The sequence below is a fragment of the Aquarana catesbeiana genome, linkage group LG03, assembly GCF_042186555.1.
Source record: "Aquarana catesbeiana isolate 2022-GZ linkage group LG03, ASM4218655v1, whole genome shotgun sequence".
Taxonomy (NCBI): domain Eukaryota; kingdom Metazoa; phylum Chordata; class Amphibia; order Anura; family Ranidae; genus Aquarana; species Aquarana catesbeiana.
In genome coordinates, this window is record NC_133326.1 from 532,767,840 (window position 1) to 532,777,604 (window position 9,765).

A 9,765-nucleotide genomic window follows, 5' to 3' on the forward strand; every position below is an offset into this window, starting at 1 on the left:
TGCCTGCTCAATCTAAACGAAATGACACTCTCTCTCGGTCAACGCCAGCAACACACTACACAGGGCTGATGTGCAGGCGGCCTTATATAGTGTGGGGCGTGGACTTAACCCCCTGAGCCATAATTGGCCAAAGGCACCCTGCCTTTGGCCAATTATGTCTCTCTTTGCTGACGGCGCTGTGATTGGCCAAAGCATGCGGGTCATAGTGCATGCTTGGCCAATCATCAGACAGCAATGCACTGTGATGTCCCAGTGCATTATGGGGTGTGATGCGCAGCTCGAATTTGGCGCGAACGCCCCATAATGTTCGTATTTCAACAAACGCTCGAACAGCCAATGTTCAAGTCGAACTCATGTTCGACCCGAACATAAAGCTCATCCCTAATTAGGAACACTGTCTTTTCTTGTGCCAGAGGGACCCCAATTGACGAAACAAGTTAATGTATCATAACAGATACTTGAATCCGGGGGGCCAACAAAAAGAAAATCTAAATAGTGCAGGGACTCACCCAATGGACCCACCCGGAGGATAGGATAGATAATGAATTCAAAGAAAAGCCCCCGGCTCCTTTTTTGGGACTAGACCTAAAGGAGAAAATCTAAAATCTGAAAAGGGGGGGGGGGGGACTGGCTATCCTACCCTCCTCAATTTCTTTTTTAATCTTATCTTCCACATTACTGGGGTTAAGCAAGATTGAACGCAAATTTGCGTCCTGGCTTTTGATACCTGATTCCCGGTTTTGCAAGTGAAGTAATGAAGCAGAGGCTTTCATAAAGCATCTAACAGCTGGGTGTGTCCCACTAGAGTACGAACACTCATGTTTGTATCTGCAGTTTGATAAAAACCGACACTGGCCTTCTTTGAATGCAAAGCAAAAACCTTTGCGAAATTAATTTTGAATATTGCTGGGCTTTTGTGAAATGAAGGGTCTTTGTGGTAACATCAGGTTCAACCACAGTCCCACATCTTTAACTCCCCAACGTAAAGAAGGGTGGACCGACAGCTTTTGCCTGAAATTTTTGTAAGATGTGTACAAAAACGCCTTTGCTACGATATCCAAATGCTGGAATAAGCCTGAGCATTTTTTCAGAAAGCGTTCACCCAAAACCGCAGCATAAATACAAAAGGCTTGAAGCCAACACTGAAAAGTTTTTGGTATGGCCCTCTTATCTTCCTCAGTTCTTTCTTCTCTCTTTTTATCAGTTTTAACCAGAAATTCTTTAGATGCCAGCAAAAAAGACAGCAAATCCACGAAACTACCCTTCCAAACTTTTTCTTTTACTGCGGGGGCTAAGTGAAAATCGAGGGGGGATAACTCACATGGGAGAGCCTCCTTAAGGCATGTTTCAGCCACCAAAGTGTTAAGAGCAATAGCATTTGCAATAGACAAGGCATCAGTTGATGGAATTGTAGAAGAGCTGACAGGCAAACAGGATGGCTTACTATCAGGTAAATTAATACCAACAGATGAAGGGTTAACTTCCCCTTGCCAAATTGACCCAACATTTAGCATCAGAAAACTGTGCCCCTGAACTTTTGTCTGAAAACATATCAAAATTAACACCAATAGCACCAGAAGACTGTGCCCCTAAAATTTTATCATGAAATACCTCAGGACTTTGAGCATTTTTAACACCAGCTAAAATATTAGAAAGAGAATTAACCACCAAACTTAATTCATTAATATTGGACATAGACCAATTCTCACCAGTATTTATGCCATTAGAATGCCCACTAGAGGCTGCTGATAAAGCCTGTGGACTGGCAGCCTGAGCCGTATGTGAAGAAGTGCCTCTGTCTGAGCCAGAGGGAGCACAGACATTGTTGAGCAAAGGAGAAACAGCATCCTTCTTCTGCCTTTTTCTACCAGACTGCCTGCCTGTACCACAAATGCCAGAAGCTCCTTCAGCCACATTTTCAGAGCTGACTTGCGTCTGTGCAAGGGGTGCGAGGGGGCAGGATTCTTCTTCCAGGCACTGCCTCAGCCATTCTTCCCTGCCTGAGCTCTTGGCTTTTTCTATGAGATGAAGCAGGAGGTCCTCCATGTTGCAGGTGTCTGTCTTTCGTGAGCCGCGGTTTGGTCCTTCTGAGGCGGCAGCAGCGTGGGAGCAGCTGGCTTTTATGAGAGCAGGAAGCGCGGGCTGCAGCTGCCCGCCATATTAGACTAATCCACCTCCTGTTGCCATCATGATTCTCTGCTGTAATTGTCAATAGCAACCTGCAAGAGAGGTGAAAAGAGGGAAAAGAAATACCCAGCCCTTTGTGCCATCCCACGGGGGTCCCGCTGAAGGCTAGGGACCCTGTCGTTCTGACAGGAGGGAAGGGATGGAATTTGTGTCCCTGCAAAGCAGAGAATAAATTTCATCTCTTCCCCTAGTAAAAGCACCTCACACAGTATAGTAAAACACTGGCTAGGCATATAGTTAACCTTTTGATTGCCCCTGATGTTAACCCCTTCCCAGCCAGTGTCATTAGTACAGTGATATTTTTTAGCACTGATCACTGTATTAGTGTCACTGATCCCCAAAAAGTGTCAAAAGTGTCAGTTAGTGTCAGAATGTCCGCCGCGATATCGCAGCCCTATGAGTCACTGATTGCCACCATTACTAGTAAAAAATAAAAACATCCCATAGTTTGTAGACGCTATAACTTTTGTGCAAATATACGCTTATTTTTTTTACCAAAAATATGTAGCAGAATACATATTGGCCTAGATTTATAAAGAAATTGGATTTTTAAAAAAATGTATTGGATAGGTTTTATAGCAGAACATAACATTTTTTTTTTTTTTTTTTAATGTCCGTCTTTTTTTGTATATAGCGCAAAAAAATGTAAAACGCAGAGGTAATCAGATACCACCAAAAGAAAGCTCTATATGTGGGGAAAAAAAAGGACATACATTTTAATTGGGTACAGCGTTGCATGACTGCACAATTGCCAATTAAATTAACGCAGTGCCGTATCGCAAAAAATGGCCTGGTCATGAAGCGGGGAAATCTTGGAGGTCAAGTGGTTAAGGTAGGTTGATGTGGCTAAGAATGGCCCTGAAGATGTTGTTAGACTATTGGTGTGTGCTTGTGCTTCCTACCACAAATAAAGGGGGTTTCCTACCACTGTCTTATGTCCATGACCAACTTTAGCCACATCAAGATCCAATAACAGAGCGCAAAGTATTTTAAAAGCGCTGTGCAAACTGTTGGCGCTATATAAATCCTGTATAATGATAATAATAATTAACAACACTGTTTCAAAAAAGAACAAGGCTTAGAGGCTAGGTCTGATGTTACACAACACATTAGACCTCCTGCTGAGGACGTTGGATGTGCTTGATAGCCTGTGCTCTAGGGCAATAGCTCTGTCTTTTGAAAATATCACAGATGACTGAAGCCTAACACCTCATTGTAGGTGATTTATTAATCCAAGGTCAAAGTGTCCTCACCTCCGGCCTTGGCGCAGGTCTTGGAGTATCTGCATTGGAAATTAGGCCTCAAGAGGTCAAGGTCTTCTGAGGATGAGTAAATTTTCTTTAAGTAACATGTCAGGCTCTGTTATTAGAAAATTGTTAAGGTCAATTGTTTGACCTTTTCTAATAACTATGACATTGCTACCACCTCTTACTGAAATTCATGCTGCTCTGTGAAGTAGTTACTCTGTAACCATTGTAAGCTATAACTTAAAGCTGAACTCCAGGCAGATGTCAAAGCTAAAAATTAATGTGACTATGTATTTACATGTAGTACCCTCCTAGGTAGGTGCTAGGATGAGTGTATAATACTTTTTGGTTTCTCTGCTTAACAGACAGACAGCTAGGTAAATTGAATTGCTGTCTGCACACATAGCTCTCAACTGTCCCTGATTTTGAGCGGCTGCCCCTGATTTGGAACAAAGTCCCCCTGTCCCTCTTTCCTCCTCATTTGTCCCTTATTTTGGTCTGATCTATATGGTTGTATATAAAATACACTTTTTATCTTTCAAAAAGTGTCTCCAAGTGCTAAACCTTTCATCCAATTTCTAAATGGCTGCATTTGTAAATTTCAAAAGCCAATATAAAAGAACAGTAGTTGTAAAAAAACACTTGTGGGCTTAACACATTTTTTATTTTTGTATAATTCTCCTTTAAGGGCGTGTGGCAGGGGGTGTGCCCAATGCCTAAATAGTTTTGCTAATAATTGTCTCCTGTTCCCATCTCAAAAAGTTGGGAGATATGTTAACATAGAGTAAAAGTAAAAAATAATTACAAAATAATTAATAATAAAAAAATTCTGTTCTACTGATACCATCCAGTGGCCCCCAAAAAACATTTTTGAACAAAAAAACCCCCAAAAAATTACATTGCAAAAAAATTATTTAAAAAAATAAAGAACTACTGACACTGTCCTACTGGACACCATCCTGCACATACTACCCACCGCCGTACACTCCACACTCCTCACCTGCACATTCTACTCACCTCCATACACTACGCACTCCTCTCCTGCACATACTACCCACCACCATACAGTCTACACTCCTCTCCTACACATACTACTCTCCTCCATACACTCCGCACTCCTCTCCTGCACATACTACCCACCACCATACAGTCTGCACTCCTCTCCTACACATACTACTCTCCTCAATACACTCCGCACTCCATTCCTACACATACTACTCGCCTCCATACACTCCACACTCCTCACCTGCACACTCTACTCACCTCCATACACTACGCACTCCTCTCCTGCACATACTACCCACCATACAGTCTGCACTCCTCTCCTACACATACTACTCTCCTCCATACACTCTGCACTCCTCTCCTACACATACTACTCTCCTCAATACACTCCTGCACATACTACCCGCCGCCTTACACTCTGCACTGTACATTCCCTATTTAACAATACCACATTCTGCATTATGTAAGTAATCTCAGACTCTATTAAACTACACCCCTTTAAGCCATGCCCAATATTTCACACAATTTAAGCCACGCCCACATTTTGCCACGGCATGCTACACGCACCACACTTTATTTTATCGAGGCCTGGGGCCCACTTTTTATCTTGCACATGGGCACCCCCTCCACCAGTTCAGACCCCCATCAATGCAGACCCCCCTCATTGCAGACCACCCCCCTCCATCAGTTCACACCCCCCCTCAGTACAGACCCCCCCCTCCATCAGTGCAAACCTCCCCTCCCTCATTGCAGACCCCCCCTCCATCAGTAGGGCAGTAGACAGTGTCAGTAGACCAGTGGATGGTGTCAATAGTTTTTTTACAATCTACCGGTAATTTGTTTTTACAGTGGAACCTCGGATTGCGAGTAAGGCGGTTAATGAGCGTTTCGCAATAGAGCACTGTATTTTTAAAAATCGTAACTCGGTTTGCGAGTGTTGTCTCGCAAAACGAGCATGATTCAGGTCAAAGCGGTGTGCAGTACCACTTTTGGCCTGAGGTGGGGGGGCGCTGGAGCCGAGCAGAGCCGAACGTCACGTTCAGAAATGCGCAGAAAGGCTCGAGTACAGCACGTCTGACCTTGGCAAATCCCAGGTAGGAAGTCTTTCCGAGGTTTGCCGAGGTCCGCCGAAGTGTCCTCGGGCCTTTTCGGCCATTTCCGAGGCTCTCCAGCCGCATGCGGTATTGCATCAAATTGAAGTCAATGCGGAAGGCATTATTTTCGTTTCCATTGACTTCAATGGGAAAACATTGACTTCAATGGGAAAACTCGCTTTGATATGCGAGTACTTTGGATTACGAGCATACTCCTGGAACGGAGTATGCTCGTAATCCGAGGTCCCACTGTAAATTTTTTCCACAATGCTTTTTGGGGGGGAGGGGGTTGGGACTGTAGACAGTGTTGATAGGGCAGGCGGGGGGCGGGGAGGGTGGGGTGTTAGTAGTTTTTATTTTATATTCTTTTTTTATTCTTTACCATTTTTTTACAATGTTTTTGTAGTCTTTATTGGATATATATATATATATATATATATATATATATATATATATATATATATATATATATATCTCAGTTGGAGGGGCTTTGGGACAGAGAAATAGACTGAGGACAGAGATTCCCCAGTCCCTTTCTCAACATTGAATATGAGTGGACAGAGGCTCCTGTTCATTCATAAACTGAAGCAGAGTAACACACAGGTTACTCTGCTCAGTTATTACAGGACATTGAGAGCGTTCGGTAGCGAACACCCTATGTCCAATTTAAAAAAAGAAGGAGCCGGTAAATTACATATTTACCGGTCCCTTCTTCCTCCCTCTCCATCCTGACACATCCCCTGCAGCTACCGGGAGAGGAGGGGAGGGAGTCGGCTGCAGGGGAACGAGGGGGGGCAGGAGGAGGAAGACAGCGGACCAGAGAACATGGGACTGGAGGAGACGGACACAGTGGACATATAGGGAGGGATGATCGGTGTGGCAGAGGGACAGTTGCGAGCACTGATCTCCCTGTATGGCATTTCAGCTGACAGCCGCGGAAGGAGAGGAGGAGAAGCGGCTGTCAGTCATGCATGTGTGGGTCACAGTGCCCCCCCTTCTCAGGGGCCCGTGTGCAGTGAACACCCTGCACACATGGATGATACGCCACTGCCCTTATGTGCTCCAAGTCAGCTGAGGGTCCATACAAGGAGAACACTGACTAGTGTTCTTAGAGCTTTGTCCAGGACTGTCCACTATTTTACTAAGGGACATTGCTTTGTTCTGCAGTCAGTTTTCTGCTGCGAAGAAGTCTTAATCTGCCTTCTGCAAGTACTTCAGCCCCATTTCACTAGGAAAGGAAGGAAGGAAGGAAGGAAGGAAAGGGAAGTTTCACTAGGAAAGGAAGTTGGAGTCCTCGTTGTGAATAGTTCAATTTGGAAGTATCCCACTAAATCCCTTACCCTATCCAAGTTCTCCAATAAAACAACAAAAACAAAACCCCTAGACTGGTCATTTGAGACAATGAGCAGACGTGTGTGTGCACCTGGCTGCAGAGCAAAAGTGGGGAAGACCCAGGCTAATTACCAGCGACTCCTGTGGGGGCACTACATACCTTCTAACTGAATGTGATTTGGTATCAGCTTTTTACAATCTATCTACAGCAGCACTCGAACTAGGAGAAGAAAGTCAGGACAGAGAGCCGATAAGTGTGTTGCATGAAAATGTCCTAACAGGGATAATACTGATAGGAGGAGAGAGCAGACTGAGCAGGGAGATGTCCTTAATCAGCCTGGCCGTGCACTCTTATTGTCCAATCAGCAGGCTGGGGGTGGACAGATGACGCTTCTACAGTCTATAATTGTACCAGAGAAAGTGCAAGAGTTTTCACTCTAGGACAGGAAGTGTGTACTGGCAGGATCACCAGGTAAATAAAAAGAAAAAAAAGTAAACGGAGAAAAATTATTCAGCTGCCACTTCTAAGGACTTGTATTCTTGTTTTTAGATAATTTTAAAGCCCATATTTCCCCTCTCATCCCTTTTCACCCTTTCAGCTGCTTTAAAGAAGAACAAAAACACTAGACAGCCAATGTGTAGTGTTCACCTCACCCAGGCAACAATATGGAGACCCAAAGAATGAACCTTCTACTCTGAAGTAAAGAAGATAAAAGACTGGAGGTGGTGCCTCACATGGCCACAAAAAGTGAATATTTTTGGCTTTTAGCTGTGGCCTGCGGATTTTTTATAAACTAACTCAATGATTTGTTAGCAAGGGTGGCAAGGGAAGGGAGGGAGCTCCGCCTGAAATTCAGCTTTAGCTGTGGTCTTCACCGTGTCCTGTCACATAGGCACGTTTGAGGAAGTGGATAGATTGTGCAGGATTACCTGAACCTTTTTCCCATTATTGCACAATTGAGTAGAGATATTAACTGCACACCAAAGGGCTTTGGCAGTCATTTTGGGTCATTACTGGATAAAGTAAATATGAAAGAGAAGGTGGGACAAACTGTGCTTTTAAAGTCCAGGTTCATAAATATTCAAATCAGATGGAGACTGTACTGTACACCCAACTAAAATGCTTTGGAGGCTAAGCCGCAACCCTTCATCAGTGCTCAAAAGATGAGAACTGTTGTAGCAAAGACTTGTTCATACTTGGACCAATGTATTAGATAAGATAATGTATTAGATAAGCACAAGCTCGTCAGCAGCTGGTGTTTGCAACCTGGGGCACGTTGGCTGTTTGTACAGCCAACAGGTCTCGAACATCCACCAGCTCTGTGATGTCATCATGGAGGAGTGGAAGAGGACTCCAGCGGCAACCTGTGAAGCTCTGGTGAACATGCCCAAGAGGGTTAAGGCAGCACTGGAAAATAATGGTGGCCACACAAAATATTGACACTTTGGACCCAATTTGAACATTTTCACTTAGGGGTGTACTCACTTTTGTTGCCAGCGGTGTAGACATTAACCACTTCCGGACTGCCGCATGCCGATATACGTCCTTACTTTGAGGACGTTACTTTGAGGACGGATATCGTTGTAATGGCAGCAGCTAGCTGCCCTACTCCCGGTATCCTTGTTTTCGGTCGGCGGTCTGCTACAAGATAAAAGTGGTCTCTTTGGCAGATTCGCCACAAGATCACTTTTATTGGCGTCGAGAGAGGGGCCCCCCCGCCACTCTCCGGTGCCCTCCGCCACTTACCGGAGTCGCCGGCAGCGGCAGAGGCGATCGGGTCCTCTCACTGGCTGTAAATGGAGACGAGTGAGGGGAAGATGGCCCCCACCCGTCTCCATGACACTGCAGGGTGGAAGCAATGTCAAAAGGTCACTTCCGCCCATAGATCTTAAAGGGCCATTTTTTTAAATTATTTTTTTAAATGACAAAATTTTTTTTTTTTTTTTTATTGCATTTAAGTGTAAATATGAGATCTGAGGTCTTTTTTTTTTTTTGACCCCATATCACATTTAAAAGGTCCTGTCATGCTTTTTTTCTTTTACAAAGGATGTTTACATTCCTTGTAATTGGAATAAAAGTGACACAATTTTTTTAAATAGTTTAAAAATAAAAAATGAAAGGTGAGTTAAATAAGAAAACTTTTTTTTTTTTAAACGCACCCGGTTCCGCCGAGCTTGTGTGCAAAAGCGAACGCATACGTGAGTAGCGCCCACATATGTAAACGGTGTTGAAACCACACATGTGAGGTATCACCGCGATCGGTAGAGCGAGAGCAATAATTCTAGTCCTAGACCTTCTCTGTAACTGAAAACATGCAATCTTAAACCTTGCCTATGGAGATTTTTAAGGGTAAAAGTTTGTCACCATTCCACGAGCAGGCGCAATTTTGAAGCGTGACATGTTGGGTATCAATTGACTTGCTGTAATATTATCTTTCAATACAAAAAAAAATTGGGCTAACTTTACTGTTGTCTTATTTTTTAATTCAAAAAAGTGTATATTTTCCAAAAAAAGTGCGCTTGTAAGACCACTGCGCAAATATGGTGTGACAGAAAGTATTGCAACGACCGCCGTTTTATTCTCTAGGGTGTTAGAAAAATGTATAATGTTTGGGGGTTCTAAGTAATTTTCTAGCAAAAAAAAAAAAAATGTTTTTAACTTGTAAACAACACATTGAAAAAAGAGGACCGGTCCTTAAGTGGTTATGGCTGTGTGTTGAGTTATTTTGAGGAGACGGCAAATTTACACTCTTATACAAGCTGTACACTCACTATTTTACATTGTAGCAAAGTGTCATTTCTTCAGTGTTGTCACATGAAAAGATATAATAAAATATTTACAAAAATATGAGGGGTGTACTCACTTTTGTTAGATACTATCTGGACTTTAGGGATATAGT